This window comes from Abramis brama, assembly GCF_963993115.1.
Source record: "Abramis brama genome assembly, chromosome: 20".
Classification (NCBI taxonomy): Eukaryota; Metazoa; Chordata; class Actinopteri; order Cypriniformes; family Leuciscidae; genus Abramis; species Abramis brama.
Window position 1 is genome coordinate 15,408,365 of NC_139982.1, and position 21,477 is coordinate 15,429,841.

General features: G+C 38.7%; 1 protein-coding gene across 3 annotated transcripts in view; it reads right to left on the bottom strand.

Annotated features, from left to right (window-relative positions):
* znf469 (zinc finger protein 469) overlaps positions 1-21,477 on the bottom strand; it is a 107,787-nt gene that overhangs the window by 82,982 nt on the left and 3,328 nt on the right. The window contains exon 1 of one of the 3 annotated variants that reach the window (XM_084094088.1): positions 5,194-5,297. The exons of 1 other annotated variant lie outside the window; for it this stretch is intronic. The gene's annotated coding sequence lies outside the window, so the exon portion shown is untranslated. Of the gene's footprint in view, positions 1-5,193; positions 5,298-21,477 lie in introns of those variants that run through there. One more of the 3 variants, XM_084094089.1, reaches the window with a different exon arrangement.

Sequence of the window (21,477 nt, forward strand, 5' to 3'; positions counted from 1 at the left end):
TTCTGCTCGTAATGGGGACGAAAGACTGTGGTTGCGTGCTAGTTTGCATATATGATATGTTTGAAAAACATTCATTGCATTGCTGGTGGTAAAGTTGTTACTTTAAAGTTAGTTTTAAATAAGAACACTAGGAATGGGACTTACTACCATACACAAAACAAATTTCAGTATTCAGTAATTCAGTATTCAGAGAATTGTATCTGCTTGAGCCTCGATAATGAGATCCAAACATATGCCAATTGTCTTGCATCTATGACATACAGTGTCCTTAGTTTCTAATTGTTAAAGTATGGTTTAAATCTATATAGTAGTAGTGGTCCACCACCTGGACGCCTTTAATGTCTTGTTTTCAATGTACTACGATTTGGGACTCACATATCCTAATCTAACCCATACTATAGTGCAGAGAGTATGCAGGATTCAGCCTGGGTCTGGTAAAGCATTATATAGGATTTAAGCAATGGCTGATGCTAACATGCAAAACAAGAATGCAATCAATTTACCATCAACTGTACAATTACAAGGACAATCTACAATATTCACAAAGGAAAGACAACAACAGCCCAGACACATGAATGACAGAAACATACACTCAGACTAAAAACTTGACTATACTGGTCCATTCAGCTCTGTTACCACAACAAATCTAAAATTACTAGACTCCAACTGAGCGTGCGTGTGCTTACTGTTGAGCTTTAAAACAAAAAAAAACATCCAAAAATAAAGTCTGTATATAGTCCATACAACACTGAAATATGAACCACATAAAAGAGAGCTCACAGACTGGCTGTCTTGGAAATAGTTTAAAGGATGGACGGCAAAAGCAAAAATATCAAAGCCCTGCTGATATTGAGCTTTGTTATTTATTAGGCTTTGTTACCTCAAAAAATCTGTGGACAAACGCCAAACTCTGGCATCATCTGTGTGCTAATTGACATGGGAAACTCATCTGCGTACAATTTAAGTGGTTTACGATGTTTGGTTGTTGGTGCAACATTGCAGTCGGCGGGCCTGATAACAACCACTTCCGACTTCAAAACAATCTATCAGTCTAATTGCTGTGCTTGTCATTGATGAAAAAAGGTATGCAATTGATGAGTGGCTTTGGTCTGGAAGCTCATGCAGCTGAGCCAAGAAATCAGCTTTAGATGACCCAGAACTAGCGATGAAATCTCCCCAAAAACACTTTCTTTATTCCTGCTTATGTTAAGTCCTGAGGGCTATTAAAGTTTATTGGCCAATGTTAATTCATTAGTAATTTTCCATAAATAACATGTGACAGAGCAGACTGCTCTTCTTTGAAAGCCATTGAGTTCATTAACGTTCAAAAATGGAGCACAAAGAATAAATAAATACATAATCCAAGTTAAAAATGAATACGAATCTGTGCACTCAAGTCAAATGAGGTGATAGCAGCATGTTAACCTTTGGAGGGGACGCTCTATAATAGATTATAAAAGAAGTTTGAACAACACAGCCTCTGTATGTCACACACCTCATTTATTTTGGTGATACCTAAACGCCAAGTGGATTATCTTAACTACATGTTCTGACATCATGTGGATGGGCCATCAGCCATTTGCTTGACACAAAAATGTGCAAGAAAGCTTGGTTTTGCCTTGAGCCTGACTTCAGTCGTAGGCATGATGGAAATCTCACCCCCACAAGACATACCATGCCAAGTTAAACATTGTTTAATGTGTCTTGACTGATCACGATGTATTTGCATGTTTTTAAGTTAAATATATGATGTACATTATAAGAATGCGATTTGAGAGCTAGAATAAATGGCAATATTTCTGCGAATAACAAAAATGTTGTTCTGTTCGTCACACAGAGCTATAGTATTGTATGACTTCAAAAGATTTGTAATACAGCACATGAGTCATATGGACTATTTTTATGATAAATAAGTAGATTTTTTGTGGGGATAAATAGTGTGATTTCTATTTTCATTGTAGGAAAAAGAGCAGCTTAAACAATCTACTAAATATCTCCTTTTGTGTTCTTTGAAAGGGAAAAAAAATTAAAGTTGACGTCAGAATGCCAGAGTGTTGCTATGTGGTTGCTAAGGTGTTCTGGCTGGTTAGTGCATTGCTATGCCGTTGTCACTGGCCCAAATTAATAGAACGAAAACAATATTCCCACTCTACAAATGGCTTGGGTTTCCTCCTTAAATGTATATAATAATGGAATGTCTCACACATTTTATCGTCCACCTTGAAAATATCACAAGACCCATCACTCCTAATACAAGCCACATGACTTGAGATATAATTTCCGCAGAATTATTTATTTTATTTTCAAAGTTGTACATATTAAGATACTTTACAGGAAATTTACATACTTTTTACAGGAAAATAGTATACCATTTCAGTCTTTGGGCCAGATTTACTAAACAGGGCAAATTAGTGTAAGAGTGCAATTCTATAAAAGCACAGATGAGAGTGGAAAGTTCGGCATGTGATCTACTGAAAACATACCAAGATCAGGGCAAATTAGCGTCTGGTTTAAGACATGCTTTTTTGGGGTGTAAAATAATGGCGCAAACACCAGTAGATTGACTAGCGCAAACCTTAGTAAATCACCTTGCATGATTCATTTAAATACTCTCCTCCCATAAATTTTGCATCTGAAAGGGAAACTCCTATAAATGCATATGCAATAAGGTCAGCCGCAAAAATCATTGTGTGTTTGTGAGAGAGAGTTTAAAGGGACTGCAGTGAAGACAGAAAGGAAACAAGCAAAAAATGTGAGAGGGCAGGAGACACGCTGTGATGAGTTCAGTCCAGAGCCATTATTAGAGTAATGAGAACTACACAGGGGAAATATTGGCATGGACCCAGACAGCTGAATGAGAGAGAGAGAGAGAGGGGGGGGGGAGAGTAGCTGAGGTGAGTGAGGTGAGAGGTTACATAAGGAAACGGGACTGTCTGGACACAGATTTCATTCCATACGCTATTTAAAAGGCCATCTGGTGGCCACAATCTCAAACTCCTCTCCACATCTGCTCTTCATTCCCCATCCTCATCCTTTTATCCTTTCCTTACTCATTTATTCCTACAGTATATTATCTCTAAACACTCTTAACATGTAGTAGCAATCCAAATCATCAAATAATACTTACAATATCCCAGCACCATCCTCGTTCAAACACGGCATAATCCTCAATCACACTTGATCAGTAATTAACTTCAGCCTCTGATGTGACACTTCCAACTTTTATGCCATCAGATATTATTATAGGATGTGCTCCAAGACTCATCTCAATGTGGATTTGTTTAGTAATGCCTATTTTTTTCTTTTTTTCAAGGCCTATTTGTTCACGTTCCATGGCTCAGAGAAGCTGTTTATATAAATCTATTTACATATGCATAACCACTGTAGACAAGACACACAAAAACGTGTCTTTTATGGGGTTTTCACTAATATGATGTATGTGTAATTGCAAGCAAAAATGCATACATCCATACAAATTCAAAATAGTCTACATGTTGGTGTGACTTTTAACATGGGAAAACATCCAGACAAACTCTACAAGTGCTGTGTTAGGTTTGAGAGTTTACGGTCTTGATGCTGGAAATTTATTACTCATATAAAGTTCAGCAATTAACTGCCTTCTATTTATGCAATTATGGATTACAGCAAAATATGTAATTATACACTACTGTACAACTTCTGCAGCCACAAAAGTCATGTATGTTTTGCAGGAGGGGTTTCAATATGCACCATCTGGTTTGATTAAAAGAACTGCTTGAGAAAATATACTACAATAACAGTTACTTTAATAAATCTTATAGAAATATTTAACCCCCCATTTTAAGGCTGTGCATCATATATAGGAAGGAATAAAACCTCTTAAATATTATATCAAGAATATTCCACATAACTCATGAAGTGAAATAACAGAGATGTCTAGATATACACACACACACACACAAGACATCAAAGTTAAAAATCTGCAAGCTGCTGGTGAACTGTAGCTTTCCCAAAGAAACCCAGACACTGATAAAAGCAAACAAACAGTGTAACCTAGTTGTAACTGTAACTGTACATGGTTGTAACCTGGCACTGCCAACTGTTTACTTTCCTGGAATATCCACACTAGCTTTCAGTGACAGGACTGAGCACGCATTAATGGAAATTGCCAAAAGTAGAGAGCAGAGGAAAAGATGGGAGGTGTGGATGCAGGTTGCCAGCGAAGAATATCTGAGATTCCAATACCTGACCTGACCTCTGTAAGTGACCTCCCAACGTGACTTACCTGGGAGGCTTCCTTTATGAGCAACCAGGGGACAGTAAATCTATGAATAAAAGCTTAAAACTGGCTCAGTGTCATGTACAGGAATTATGTACAGGAATATATATACAGTCTGTCAAGCAATTTTCTTTTAAATGAGCATTTTTATCAGGCTCCTATATTTAGGTTCAGTAATTTCACTTTATTTACAATGAAAAGGTGATTAGTTAGTTATTGAAATGCCTTATTTTCAAAAATGTCACTGATAAGAGTAAAATTAAAAACATAAAAATGCCTTTGTAAAATAATATTTTATGTCTTATAAAGATATAAGATATGTATATATATATATATATATATATATATATATATATATATATATATACATACATACAGTAAATACACATACATATATATATATATATATATATATATATATATATATATATATATATATATATATATACATACATTAAAAATAGATTAAAACTTATTACCTAAATTTGGCAGTGTAAAAAAAAAAAAAAAACCTTGCAAGGTTTGGATACCAAATACATTAAAAAAATTACTGAAGCAGCAAGACATTTCTCACACTTTTATGAAGTACTAATATAACCACCTGACATGTAAGTCAAACTATACTCTACTAGTGATATCATCCCATTACCACACTTGTGCACTATGCGAAATAAAGAAACTTCACTTGTGCTAAAACTTGCATATGTAACAGTACAGACACACTATTTATTGCACTTCTCTCTGACAGCAAATGTCAGCCCTTTAGTGATGTATGCATGGATAGAAGTGCTAACATCACATAAAATCTAGTTGCAACTGTACAGACATCTTCAGACACCACTGTAAGCTGTGTCTGTAAATTGTGATTAAGTACAACAGCCAAGTCCACAATAATTCATGCACAGAAGCATCAAGTGGATAGATTGAACCCTCACCTTGCAAGCAGCGCTGAAACTCCCAGCAGCTCAGTGTGTGTGTGTGTGTGTTCCTGTCCCGCTCCTCTCACTCTCACTCTCGCTCTCAAACTGACGCCTCATCCACAACTCAACGCACGGCTCTCATTACACTCATATGCAAGGAGAGGGCGAAAGAGAGAAGAAAACTAGTGTAGAGAGAGAGAACTTAGCCCAGCCCAAAAAGATAAGTGAAGCTGGCAAGACTGTCCCAAGCTTGAGAAACCTTTTTTGGGTTACTCATTTCTACCTTAATTTCAGACTCTCTGCTGACAATTCCATTAATGACATTTTCCCTCCGAAGCCTCAAAACATCTAGTGCTTCCACCTCTCAATCTATCAGCTCTCTGGAGTAGCTTTTCCTCTGCAAACTTTGTTTGTGTCTAGGCTTCACTCTCCACTCCTTTACACGCGTTCTCTCTCTCTCTCTCAGCAGCTGGAAAAGGGAAACACACCTGCCCGATTCTTATTAAAGGAGGTGATGACTCCCTATGAGGAGAACTTGCTGAAATCCTCTTCCTTTTTTCCTTTTCTTTTCACGAAAACCGATGACAGATTCTCATTTGCTTGTACTAGGGAAAATTGTTATCTCTATATCACTGTTGTTCATCTTCCTTTCCTTTCTTTAGTTTCTTTTTGGATTTTTATCACATTTAATTTGGAATTGGGAAACAAAGCAAACTGGATTTGAGGACTGTGCCTAAATGATTATTAGCTTTACATTACCTGACAGTAGATATTAAGAATTTTGAAACCATTTTACCTGACGTTTCCAAGATTAGCACTTTTGCACTTTCAACAAATCCTCATCCATTTCATCCAGCTAAAACGTTCCCTTGGTGGCATATATCAGTAAGCAGAATTTGCAGCAATGTTTATTACACCATAGCAAGTCAAATCTTTGTCAACAAGTCATAAAATCCATATTTGCATGATCAACAAATGCAATATGTAATGTAACAACTAACGAGGGCCAATAACTGAACCCTGGGGGACACCTTGATTTGGGGAGCAGTAGATTTGTAATTCTGAATAGGGATAAATATATTCTGCCAATTAGCTAGGACGTAAACCAGGAGAGAGCTGTACCAGTGGTTCCAGTTCGCTCCGTGCACAATATGGCGACCGTTGACGTTCGAACTTGAGTGTGTGCGCCAGTACTTCCAGTGAAAACTTCCGGTGATCCGACAGCGGGAGCGAGAGACAACAGCGACCGAGTTCCATTACCAGAGAGATCATTTTTCACAATGAGTGTTTTTAGGATTCAAGAGAGGTGACTTGCCTTTCAGAGGGTGACAGCCTCAGCACTTCATTGTTGTGCGCCGTTATGTACCGTTTCGTCACGTTACAACAAAGAAGTCAGCTTTCATGCATTCCCCGTTGACGCTGCGGTACGGGCTGAATGGATGCAGAAGATCCGGAGGGATGACTTCAACCCGACCAGATTTTTAAATGCATATAATTTTCAGTGTATTTTACCTGTGCGTTTCTATGCTTTCTATTACTGAGATGAGTAAAGACCATCTGTTTCATAAATCATTATCTGTCTGGTGTTTATAAGCAGAACATACAGTATTTTACTATGTACAAAATATACACAAACTTAGCTATATTAAATTATTTGTGGTACCTACAGTTAAAAATGTAAATGTAAAATATGTGATGATAATATTGATCGAGCAATTGATGTAAGTAAGTGAAAATATATGCGCAGAATTGAGAAAATAGTATTTATGGAGACAAATTGTAGCCTATCACAGGGCAACCGTGTGAATGTTCACGGTGCATTTTATGCAAACAACTCTAATCGTAGTTGTAACTCTATATTCGCAGTAGGCATAATTGTCATTGCGTATGCGTAATGCATGAGTCAAATACAATCTTCTGTTCGTGAACAGTTGTATTTCATTCATTAATCTGACTATGCATCTGTGCATTTAATTGCCATTGGCTCGTGTGATAGTAATATGGATCTTAGTATTATTTTAAGTGATATAATTGATTCTATAAACAACTATAAGAGATGCTCCCTGCGCCGGGCGTAATGCGAAACCAGAAGTGTCTACCCCCACACTTGCTGATCGGAAATTCAACATGCCGGCCACGTGCAACTAGCCTATAACAAAATAGAGCAGCATTATACTACTAGAGGTACCAGAATAGACAGAGAGGAGATTATTGACTACCAAGAGGAAAGCCATCTCAGTACTGTGCATTGGACTAGAAATAGGAGGAAGTGTATATATATGAAGCAAAAACTCTTTCCTGGGGGTATGAACAGGTGGGAGAGATTATATATTGGTCTATAATTACAGAAATTGAATGGGTCTAAACCAGATTTCTTAATAAATGCAAGCATTTTCTTTTTAAATTATACTTAAAGTGCAACAAAAGCAAGACAGTTTATCAAGTGAAAAGTAATAACAGACACTTTGACAGAAACAAAGCATTTGGCAAGAGATCTAATGTGAATGAACTTTGCAGAAAAGTTAGATATAATTAACTTATTGTGAGGAAAAGAGTGTTCATACTTTTCAGAGGCAGATATAGCATGAACAGGGGTCTGGGTGAGCCTACAGATGTTAAGGCAACTGTAGGAGTTTCCTGCAGATGTTTAATGACCAGAGGTTATCATGACTCAGATATTTCCATGGTGAATAGTAAGAGTATTGAGAGCATCAGAACTGACATCTGTACTGTAGCTGGATAGATGGACGCTGTTGCAATAGGATTTTAGAGAATGGAGACTTACTGAACAACTGTACTGGATAGATGGTGAGCAGATAAGGTGATCCTTTGGCAATATGTAAAATCCAAGTCCGGCTAATGATTAGTTCCAGAAAATGTAATTATTCAAACCAACCAAGTAGAAGGTACAAATTCAAAAACAAAACACTATGCAAACCAACAACACCATGTGAGCAGCAGCTGCCACTTCGGGATGCTCAGGGAATAACTGGCATCATATCTCATCACATAAATGGGTGTTTCTTCAACTATCTTCGATGGGCACTTATGGTCTTTTAGACTTTAAAATACTTTTCACAAATGTAATTTGTCCACCAACAATGACATTGATCTTTTTTTTTTCTTTCTGAAACATCATTAACATTTCCACCACATTGTAATTTGCATCGTAATACAAACCATGTTTAAAACCATTCTTAGATGGAAATTATATTTTAAATGAGTTTGGAAGAAAATGTCCAACTCCTTTGTGTTAGAAAGGCTCATTTCATAGCTTAGCATTTTATGCACAGTTTATGAAATAGATACAGTTGCACACACTTTCAAAATACAGCTATTTTTCAACTTGGAAATGAGGCCACAAATGAACTGCAAACTTTCATAAAAGTATAAATAAATAATTTTCAATAAATATTGTAATGGTTTACAATTTTTTTCACTCTTTGTTCAAACTATCATAGTTTAAATAATAATAATTCATATATTTATCATGGATAGATAAATTGGAGAGTAGACTAGAAGCAAAGTAGGTGAAAGAGAGAGGGGTGGAATCAGAAAGGACCATGAAGCGCAACCACACCATGCATACGGGCTCGTTCACACAGAACGCATTTTTGCGAGGTTTCGAGTTTTTTCAAAAGTTAAATTGATTTTAACTTGAGCGCCACGTTTTTAGGACGCTGTGCATGCGTGAGACGCAAGACGCGCCCGCAGCGGTTATACATGTCCGTCTAGCGTGTTTACATAGAATGGAAAAACGTGTTCTGTGAGCGGCCCATGAGGCTACTACTCGAGCAAGACACTTACTTCATGTTGTAACTTCAAGTTCTTCATGGGAACAATAAGTTTGTTGTAAGTTGCTTTGGATAAAAGTTTCAGCTAAACTACAACTGGATGGGCTCATGCATTGGGGAGCAGGTCCAGAGGAGCAAGGCCAGCCGGTCATCATCCAGAGGTACACTCAGCTTCCTGGAACATGCATGTGTGATCCAGGTTAAGCAAGTGAGAGATGCAATGGTGGGCTCATGGCAGCGGTGACTGGTGTACAATAAGCTCCATATGTGCCTAAGCACACGCTGCCAAAAGATCTGTTTTCTCGCGGTCACATGCTGGGATATTGGACGAGGGCCAATGATAAGAGGGACGGGACTACAATAATTGAAATTTGCACAGGCCCTCCTATCAGACAAAGAAGTGTTTAAAAATGTTACTTTTTAGAAAAATATTATGAATTGGTTATCACATGCATTAACAATGCACAAAGTGGTAAAATAAGTGTTTATAGACACTTTATGAGGGATCTGAGGTATGGGTAAAAAAATAAAAATGTAGCACATCATTGCCACATAGGTAAATATGCTTTTGGGAAATGCTAACTTGAATAAAAAGTTTCTTTCATTTAACTCAAGTTGAACTTGTTTCAGGAACAGGGGGTCTGTTTTTGATCTCAATTTCGATCTCTCTTCTTTTTTTTTTAAGCTAAATGCTCAATTTTTATCCAGTGTTTTTCTTATTTCATTCTTTCCAATGTTTTGAACTTTGTGGAGTGTTAAAACATAAATGGATGAGATACTGTCAAATGGCAGACACATGGCGTAGTTCTGGAAAACAAATTAACAAATGTTTTACAAATCCGAAGCCAGGTTGGTAAAACTCAATCAGATGCAATTCTGCTTGGCTGCCCATAACAGATTTCTTGGTTAAATCCACATAATCCAGTTTTAACATCCATTACGGAGCCAGCTGTTATCAGTCGATTTCCACTCACTATATTGACTATTTTTGCTGGAATCAAAGTAGCAGTTATTGTTCAAGAAACAAAGCCATGACATAAACTAAAGCAGAACTTGCAGTGGTTTTGGCTGTGAGACGGGCTTCATGATCACATAGTCATAGAATGTTCTGAATACTTTTTACTGTTTCATTGTATAATGTCTTTGAAAAGTCCTTAATTACAATTCAACTTTATTTTACACAAAGTAGTATGCGATTTTGGTTGAACTTCCCAATGAATTTCAAGTTCATGACATATATCATTAAAGGTAACATTTACTTACAATATTTTCACTGATCTAGTTTTAATGTAAATATAATTAGGAGTATAACAGACTATAGAGGAATATAGAAATGGTCAGCAAGTAATCTTTTCAGTAAAATCATGTTTACACACATACTGTTTACGTGGCTATAATATTGAAATAACTAATTGTGACTCTAGGCCTTCCTTCCTGCAAAACTGTGGTTCTCATGCATAGCTTGAGACTGCAGACTGACTGGATATGGTTGGATATAGAGTGATTAACCCTTTAGCAGGTGTATATGTAGATGTTGCCCAACAATCTGAACTCAAGCAATAGTGTTACGGAAGAAGAATCTGCTCAGATGCATAAGGAATGTGACAGATGAAGTCTGGTTTTCAGCTGTGATTGTGCAGCACTATACTGTTCCCTGAGGACACTTGCAATGAATGCAGCATTATTTATTGTGTGAATCCCTCCTCTGATTGTGTTCACCATCAGTCAAAGCTGTCACTAATGGGAATGGACGTGATATGACAGGATGTGGAAAGATAAGTCTTCTTTGGCCCTCACATCCAGATATAATGCTTGAACACCTCAAACTCCCTGCAGAGGAAGTTTAAGATGCATAAAAGACGTGATTTGGCTAAATCTAAATGCATCTGGTTGTTCAGGCCACATATAAAAATGTCACTCCTGCCAAGTGGAATTATGTCAGCATACAGAAGTTTAGGAGTCCTACAGAACTAAGCAAGCTACCACAGATGAGACACATGAACAAAGAAACCTCAAAAGCCAAACACTAATTACCATATCGGATGGACAGACAGACACAAAGTCAGATAGATAGATAGATAGATAGATAGATAGATAGATAGATAGATAGATAGATAGATAGATAGATAGATAGATAGATAGATAGATAGATAGATAGATAGATAGATAGATAGATAGATAGATAGATAAAAAAAAAACCCTCAAAAGCCAGACATTAATTACCATATTGGGTGGACAGATAGACGCATAGAGTCAGATAGATAGATTGATAGATAGAAAACTCAAAAGCCAAACACTAATTACCATATCGGATGGATGGATGGATGGATGGATGGATGGATGGATGGATGGATGGATGGATGGATGGATGGATGGCTGGATGGATAAAAAAAACTCAAAAGCCAAACACTAATTACCATATTGGATGGACAAATAGACGGATGGATGGATGGATGGATGAAAAAAACCTCAAAAGCCAAACACTAATTACCATATGGGATGGACAGATAAACACAGCAAGATGGATAGATGGATAGATAGATAGATAGATAGATAGATAGATAGATAGATAGATAGATAGATAGATAGATAGATAGACAGATAGATAGATGGATAGATGGATAGATAGATAGATAGATAGATAGATAGATAGATAGATAGATAGAGTCTATCTTTGCTAGTAAAAACAAGTGGCACAGTTTACCCCACTCTTCTCCACTTTATGGAAGCATTTGCTCATTTCAGTAGCGGCGCCTTGAGTTATAACCAATTCATGATGCGATTGCTGTGGTTGGTAATCAAAGGCGAGATGGTCGTTATTGTTTATTAAGGCCTTTGACTTATGGACTGTGGCTTCATATGGTGGGTTCCTGCACAGTTCAGCTCTCACAATCAGTCTTGTGCCCCCGGTCCTCGACATCACCACAGATCCTAATTAAAAGCAGACAGAGGGCTGCATTGTCTGCTGTACAAAACAGTGGCTCTAGCACAAGACGTGAAGAGCGCGGTGGGGCCTTTATACTGTTTATTGCCCTTTATAGAGCTTAATATCTGGACTTATTCTCTCTTACATACCGGTTCTCTCTCTCTATCCTGAAGAAACATGTGCTGTCCATGTGCACACACACACACACACACACACACACACACACACACACACACACACAGCATACAGTCTGCTGTGCATTAGACAGGCAGATGGGACGGTTAGTCAGCCAGGTGGGTATTAAAGGTGTTTGTCGGAATGTCAGAGCGTATCAAAGCCCAGCACATTCCAGCAGTGCACATTAAACACAGACAGCGCTTATCTTACACAGGAATAGAAAAAAGCTAGGAATCCATCAGTGCAAAAAAAAAAAAAAAACCCAAACATTCTGGCCAATCTAAAACCATAATGAAAGGTAAAAGTGTAATGTTTAAAGATATCGTATCATGAGAAATCAAATCCTTTGAAAGGAAAGATATTAACATTCTATGAAAACATACTGTAACTTTCAGAATAAATACCATCAATCTACACTCCATACACCTTAATGACAAAGTAAAAAAACACAAATATTTGTGATAAATATTTATGATTAAAAAAAAACCTGGAAAAATTACATTGCACAAGTATTCATACCCTTTTCTGGGACACTTGAAATTTAGCTCAAGAGTATTCCAATCCCACTTGCAGATGTTACTACACTTCAAGTGGAGTTAACCTGTGGAAAATTCAATTGAATGGGTATGATTTGGAAAAGGCGCACACCTCTCAATATAAGGTCATGCATATAAAAAGAATTGCCTGAGAGACAGGTTTATATCAAGACACAGATCTGGGGAAGACTACAAAGACAAGTCTGTTTTGAAGGTTAAGAAAAGCATGTAGCCTTAAGTTTGGAACAACCAATACTCTTCCTCCTGGCCAAACTGAGCAATCAATGGAGAAGGGCCTTGGATAAGAGTGGTGACCAAGAAGCTGATGCTCTGTTTGAGCGTCATGGTCATATATGGAGATGGGGGAAATGTACAGAAGGACAAACATCACTGCAACATTCCACTGATCTGGGCTTTATGGCAAAGTGGCCGGAATCAAGCCTCTCCTCAGTTAAGAGACATGAAAACCCACTTGGAATTTGCAACAACAACAAAAAAAGCATTTAAAGGACTCTCAGACTGTAAGAAACAATCTTTTCTGGTCTGATGAACCTCAGTTCCAAGCATCATGTATGGAGGAAACCAGGCACTGCTCATCACCTGCCCAATACCATCCCAACAGTAAAGTATGGTGGTGGCGGCAGCATCATGCTGTGGGGTGTTTTTCAGAGAAGGGGACTGGGGGACTTGTCAAGGTAGAAGGAAAGTTCAACACAGCAAAAGATAGAGATATCCTTAATGAAAACCTAGTCCATTAACCCAAGACTGGGAAGGAAGTTCACCTTCCAACAGGACAATGACACTAGAACACTAGACAAAATCTAAGTTCCATGCCAAATAAGTAGAACAATGACTTCAAGTTACAGCTTGAGCCAAATATCAACTGTGTGAATAAAAAAGCTGAACTGACAAGTCAAAATTGTATTAGTATTATGTTAAATAGTCAGCTTCATATGTGTAAATTTCCCTTAAAAGAGCCCCATAATGTAAGTTTGACTGACAGGTTGAAGATTAGATCAGTGATTGGTTGAAAAGAGGGTTCTCCTTAGGGTCAATGTTTCAAATCACACCTGCTTCCCTTATATTCTTGCTCTCGGCAAAAGCAAGCCAGTCCAGACAAGCAATAAATGAACCTGAATTGTTATTCACAGCCCTCTGCACATTCACAGAAAGACTTTTTTAGGTAAGCAAAGACTTATTTACATTTTGCTCTATTCCTTTAAAAAAAAAAAATGGTAGAGAAGAAAAAGAGAATTAAAAGGCTTCTAGTCCATATTAGCAAATAACTGCCAGGGTTTCCTTTCAAAGAAACGCTGCAATGTTAGACTTGCAATGAACATCCACGGCTGGTGTTTTTCAAGTACAACAAGAGCTGACTTGGTTAACATGTTGACTAATAGCTTTGTCCTTGATGCATATCGCGTTTTGAACTTTCTTTTAGGGGTTTTGAGGATCAAGAACTCGAAGATGGGGCACCAGGAGGGGTTGAGAGTGGAAAGACATGCATGAATCTTCATTCTAATGTCACTCGTAGCATGCATCAGTTCATCAGTTCAACGCAAGTGTCACTTATGAGGTTACAGCATGCTTAGGCAATGCAGGACAACATGCTTTAGATGTATTACGAATCCAGAGGTATTTGAATGTCAAGTTTAAACCAGTTCTAGATGGGCCTTGACCTTTATCAGTCATATATTGGCAGATTTTAAGCAAAACAGCCAGAAAACAATTCAGAACATCTCATTTTTTTGCAGCTGTAGGAATTGAGTTTCAGGCAGATTATGGGTATCATCTGTCCTGACCTTTTGGCAACGGCCTTACTTTGGTTTGTTTGCAGTCTAAAATGAAACTTACGATAATGAACTTCAGATGCCATTGGAAAGCTAGGTGTGCTGGCACTGCCAGGATGCTGAGGTGGCACTTTGAGTCAGAGCAACACATATATACTTACTGAATTATGCTTTCCACGGCCTGTTTGGGAAACCAGAGAGAAAAACCATCAACTGCATCTCAGTATGCCTCGCCATCAGGCGCGACGAGAACAATAAAACAGAGACATGTGACCAATCTGCTTCCATTTAGAAGAGAGCATTTGGCCTAGAGATAAAGCACTCCCATATGACTTGTTCTCTTCTGCTTTAAAGTTATTAATTGGAAGCGAGTCAATTGATTGTGATGTTCCAAGCGCTGATGTTAGAGCGAGTGAGGAGAGGAGAGAACTGCTGTGCTAAGGCCTGCTGACACCTATTTTTCAGAATTTTCCACACACAAAAAAAACACGTTATTTAACAAAACAATGAGTTCTCAGTGAGTTTGAGTTTTTTTAATTAGCGATTTACAAAAAGTTATTCAACTCAATGAGGCAATAATATGAGAAGTGCTAAAGAAGTGACATTTAGCTAAACATGAACGGTTTTTGTTTACAAGAATATATATATTTTATTACATAAGTCTAAAATTTCAGATATGGGATTCAGCTGAAGAATTTTGGTATTGCAAACTTTAAATTTGGTGCCTAACTTCCATTTCCGTACTAAAAGGAGCAAAAATATTATCATACAAAAATATTATAAAACAGATTCAGCTGAACAATTAATTGCGTTATATAAATGTCTTGGTTTTGTACAAAATTGTGAAAAAGTGTAATACTTTTGTCATTTAGTCATATGAGATTTGGTACGAACAGGACTTCAGTAGCACTACTAACTACCGAATGGAGTAGCAACAAATTAAAAGAATGCTGTGGACGCCAATTTAGTTATCATTAGAGTAATTGTTCTTGGAGTAAACGGGCCTTAAAACTTGATATTAAAATACCTTTAGAATTGTAATTAGAATGTAATACCCTCACCTATACAAAATACAAGACAAATAAATGTTGACAGGTTAACTGTACAGTCCGAAACGTCAGATAAAAACGATTCAGATTCTTAAAAAAAAGAAAAAGAAAAAGAAAACAGCACAATAAATAATTCATAACGTTTGTTCATTGCAATTCTTTTGAAAAGACACCACGACGCCTTGGCTTCACTTTTTCACACTCTCCTGCATAAATCACTTGATCTGGTCTATTTCAGTGATCAGATGATCCATTCATCGCACAGCTCAACTTCTGAAACACACACACACACACACACACACCACAGCAGCTGATTTATTATTTCTGTTAACCCCCCCTTCAGCAAATTAAATAATTCATGAATTAACCAACTTTGGAATATATTGTCCAGCTCTAATAGACATCGAAGACCCCAAGAAACCTACTGCACACGAAACTAGAATTGAATTTTGCCGAATACACTGGGTATTATATTGGTAAAGTGCAAGCAATTCTATAGGAATAGCGAAGGAGTGGGACAGATTTGGACAGTGGAGACAGTGCTCCTAAATGTGGATCCTGCCACATAGATACCCTGGCCACATAGAGACAGAGAATGGACCACAGACCACAGAAACATGCAATTATCCCAAACAAGGAGGACTGGCCAAGCTCTTCCCACTGTGATGGACAACAACAGCACATATACATGAGCATGAGCGCAAACACACTGAACATACAAGAGCAGCCACATGACTCTAAATCATCACCTCTATAAATGCCTTTCATAATTATAAACAAACAAACGCACGCGTTAAAACAGATTTTGGGTGGTGACCCAACACAGTACCAAAATTATCATCCAAAAGTACACACAGTTGTAAACAATGAAAGGTATCTGAATACATAATATGTTTTATGTTTCATTCTGTAATTAATCACATTGAACTAAACTAATAAGACATTAAATAGATTTTTTTATTATTCCCATTTGATTGAACTTAAATCTATCACTGACCTCTAGTCTACAACAATCATATTTGGCAATTGAGTTTGTCAATTTGAGAGACTTGCGTCTTTGACTCAAGATGGAATGTTGAAACCTAAACTGCTTCAATTTAAATCCCTCAAAATGTTCATACAGTCACGTTTAAGTTCAATGATGAAGATGCCAAAAGGATCAAATAGCAATAGAATTATTTAATAAAACAAACTAATTCCACAGGAGAGAAACAAAACGAAACGGCGTGCAAGACACGAACAGTACAGAATAAAGAACTGGTCAAACTGAGGGACCACATTAATACGTTTTCGTTTGAAAACGCATATTTTTCTCTCCGCTTTGGCCTTCTGTGACGCACACTGAGACGACGTTTTTGTCCTGCAAAAACTGAGCCTTTTGAAAACACTTTCCCAAGTGGATACATTTTAAAACTCTGCTTTCGCGTTATAGTGTGGGCTGTGAAAACGATGACGCATGTTTAGTCACGTGACGCACAATGAACCGATAAATATCTATGTTTATACCACTATTGTGCCTGTTGTGTGCTATTCACTTTCACACTGTTGCCAAAAATATGCTTATTTGTACACTCTTCATATCACCTGGACGCATCAGTGAATGTGATGCTAAATAAAATGATCCTTAGCAAACTTCGGCAACACCTCCTGCAGCAGACATGCAGAAACTACACATCAGCCTGTGAGCATATGTAGTCATTCCTGACATATCTGCAGCGGTAACTGAGTGTCTGTCACGTTTGCGCTCCGGCACGACACACTGTGCGCTTAGGTGCTGAGGATTACCGAGGTATGTTTCATCAGGCCTGGATGACGTCCAACAATATCTGCCGCAGCTGCTTTTTTCAAGGACTCGCCAAGAGAGAAGGGGAGTTAAGTGATCAAAGACGAGAGAGAAGCTTTGGGTTTTTAACCGAGGCCCACATGTTTTAAATAAGAGCGTCTGCCCACAAGCTGGACACTAGCACATTAGCCGAAGAGGCCAAACAAGTTCCATCATGCTCTCCATTCTTTATATTCATATCCATCAATGTATGATTTTATCTTTATTTCAACATCCTATCAGTGCTGTATTACCATGTCATAGGTTGGTGTACTGGTGCTTTTTTTTTTTACATTTTATTGTTACAGCATGGAAGTATGATGTATTTAACTGAGAAGTTGGCCTAAAAATAAATCAGGGCTATGATAAGTTAACTGAAACCAATAAAAATAATTATTTGAATTAAAACCTATTGTAAGAAAACTTATTTTATTTCAGCTTCAAAATGAATAAAAACTATATATCCATTTTTAAAAATCTAAAACTAATAATGACAAAAACAACCAAATTACTAAAACTTTAAAATGAAACATTTAAAACCAAACTCTATTTCAAAATAATAATAAAAAAAACCATATTATCTTGATAAATAGTAAATTAAATGAACCCAAAAGGAAGAAAAAAAATCAACCTGCAATATAATATAATATAATATAATATAATATAATATAATATAATAAAAAATATGGATATGTGGAGCAGGATTTTGGACCAGTGAGATTTCCCTGTGGATGCAATTACCAAGTCAAACAACAAAAAATAATAACAAAGTGACTAGCAAAATGTTGCTTGTAACGGACAAAAGGCCAAATTTACATTAAATTTAGATTTTTTTGGAGTGTTGTTCATGTTGTGTTGGTGACAGGTTGTTGACACAGTTTTTAAACCAAAAATAAAAACACAATAAAATTTAACGTACAAGTACTAGCTTGCAACTGATGTCTTTTCAACAAAAGCTATCGTCGTCACCTTCTTCCATTCTAGGTAGATTTATTAAAAGTATGAGTCATTGACACTGCAAAGCCCTAATAAAACATCATAAAACAAAATTGAACTATTTTAAGTCACTTTTACTATGTTATCACAGCTCTTCTCACAAGGACACAGTGTCCAGAGGTGTGGTGGACAGCCAGTTCTGCCAGAATCACAATTGCTCTACCATTTCTCACATTTTTAATGAGAAACTTTATATATGAAAGATATGACTTTTCTTCGAGGCATTCAATGTGTCTTCAATAACTTTAATTGACTTTGCCGCCATCTTTGAGGAAAACAGTGTTAGAACATGCTGATGAGTACAAGCAGAATATGGTGACAGTTCATGCTGTAATACTATAAAAGTAAAACTATCCACAAGGACTAAATACATTTTACTGGCACTCTAGTTATGTTTAATATAAAGTGTGTTGAACCAAAGTTGAACCATTGATCAAAGTGTTGGCCATCTCTCAACTAAATGCAGTATAAATCATCAGCAGACAATGAAAGTCAATAGACAGATCAGAAGTCTGCTTGTGGTGAGGAGGGCAGAGGCCGAGAGGCGTGGGAATGGAACGAGTCGTGCACGGGTTAATAAGCATCACCTGTGTGGCACACCGAGTCCCACAGAGGAGCTCCAGAAGGATAAAAGGAGGAGTGACGACAGTTGAAGATGAGAGAGGACCAGGCTTCGACTTTATGTTGTGGTTTTGTTTTAGTTTATGTGGCAGTCTTCAGTAAGGGGCTGCTGCTTTACTTTCATTTTATTGTTTACGTTTGGTTTGTGTGAATAAAGTTGCATTGAACGTTTCCTGCCTCCTCCTTCCCTGAGTGTTAACTTTGTAACTTCGTAACTTTGTTACATTGCTCAAATGAAAATTTTAGGAATAACATAAAGCAACCTAAAAATGTATGGATAGACTTATACATTTTAGATTTCAATGTTTTGATATTTGTACTTTAGACAATTTGACAAATAAGTAACTAAATTGTCATGTTTTTTTAAGCAAACACCATTTTTTATGTTTCGGGAAATAAGGGGCTGAAGAGGGACAGGTGTGGGTGATTTGTTGTCATGGGAACTAATGAGGGTAACTATAGCGACAAACAAGGTAAAAGGCAAAACAGTAGCCAAACACAGGAAGTGAACACAGAAACAATGGGAACTGAGAATACAGTTCAACATAAAATTCCTTATAGAACACAAGACACAGCACAGGGACCGTGACATCGCACCGTGATTGCACCGACATCAACAGTGTATCCACCAAACAGGAAGCCTATCTCCAATGCCTAGGAATCCCCTTGGTATCTTCAAATACAACATTCAAAACAGCCGTAAAAACTGGCGTTGCATCCATGATAGCTGGAGACTCTGGCGTGGCATCCATGACGGCTGGAGACTCTGAGGTGGCTTCCATGACGGCTGGAGACTCTGGCGTGGCGGCCATGACGGCTGGAGACTCTGGCGTGGCGGCCATGACGGCTGGAGACTCTGGCGTGGCGGCCATGGCGGCTAGAGACTCTGGCGTGTCGGCCATGGCGGCTGGAGACTCTGGCGTGGCGGCCATGACGGATGGAGACTCTGGCGTGGCGGCCATGACGGATGGAGACTCTGGCGTGGCGGCCATGACGGCTAGAGACTCTGGCTTGGCGGCCATGGCGGCTGGAGACTCTGGCGTGGCGGACATGACGGATGGAGACTCTGGCGTGACGGCCATGACGGATGGAGACTCTGGCGTGGCGGCCATGACGGATGGAGACTCTGGCGTGGCGGCCATGACGGATGGAGACTCTGGCGTGGCGGCCATGACGGATGGAGACTCTGGCGTGGCGGCCATGACGGATGGAGACTCTGGCGTGGCGGCCATGACGGATGGAGACTCTGGCGTGGCGGCCATGACGGATGGAGACTCTGGCGTGGCGGCCATGACGGATGGAGACTCTGGTGTGGCGGCCATGACGGATGGAGACTCTGGCGTGGCGGCCATGACGGATGGAGACTCTGGTGTGGTGGCCATGATGGCTAGAGACTTTGGCGTGGCGGCCATGGCGGCTGGAGACTCTGGCGTGGCGGCCATGGCGGCTGGAGACTCTGGCTTGGCGGCCATGACGGCTGGAAACTTTGGCGTGGCGGCCATGACGGCTGGAGACCAAGCCAGAGTCTCCAGCCGTCATAGCCGCCAAGCCAGAGTCTCCAGCTGTCAAGTGAGCCAGGTCCACAAAGTCCTCAATTGGTCGGTCTCCTTGACGGAGACGCTTAATTTGTGCTGCTGGATTCATTTTTGGTCAGTCGTTCTGTAACATGTGAGCAGGGACGAGGCAGAGAGAGAGAATCCAGATGCAAGCACAAGTTTATTAGCAGAATAATCCAAGAACAAGAGTATAATGCACAAAGAGAAGGCAGGGGAGCAACGACAGGAACACGCATACAAGGAGCAATGACCGACAAAAAACAACAACCTGAAGCACAGAGGTTTAAATAGACAGGTTAACAAGGGGCTAATGAGGGACAGATGTGGGTGATTTGTTGTCATGGGAACTAATGAGGGTAACTATAGTGACAAACAAGGAACAAGGCAAAACAGGAGCCAAACACAAGAAGGTGAACACAGAAACAAAGGTAACAGAGAATTCACTTCAACATAAAAGTCCTTACAGAACACAAGACACAGCACAGGGATCGTGACACTAATGGCGAGTTCACACTGCACGATTTTCAAAGTAGTCGGGTCACTGTTCTTTTCACACTGCGTTACTATCTGGGGTAACATTCAGTTGCTGCTGTGTTCACACTGCACGATGCATCGGTGACATCGGTTTCACATTGCATGACTTAACAAAAGAAAGAATCGCAAACTACGTTTCACAACCAAACACACGCGAGAAGTGATAAGGAAATAACGCAAGATCATGCGTGCGTGAGACCGGAGTTCTCGCGCAAGACTGAAATTGTTACAAAAAATTATAGCCTGAAAGAAGATTGTGATCCAAATTGTCTGTGTGCTGATTTGCAGCAAAAAGGAGAAAAAGAAAAACAGCTTATGCAGGAGGAAATGGTTGGGGAGACACGGGGAGCAAGGACTGTGTGTTCTGCAAATAAATAATTTTGCAATGTGCTGCTGTTGCTGCTGGTCAAGCAAATGTTTGTGCTTTGTTTCTGTTTGATATAATTGTAAAAAAGTATTCTTGTCGCTTGATAAGCTTAAGGTTGAGCCACTGTAGTC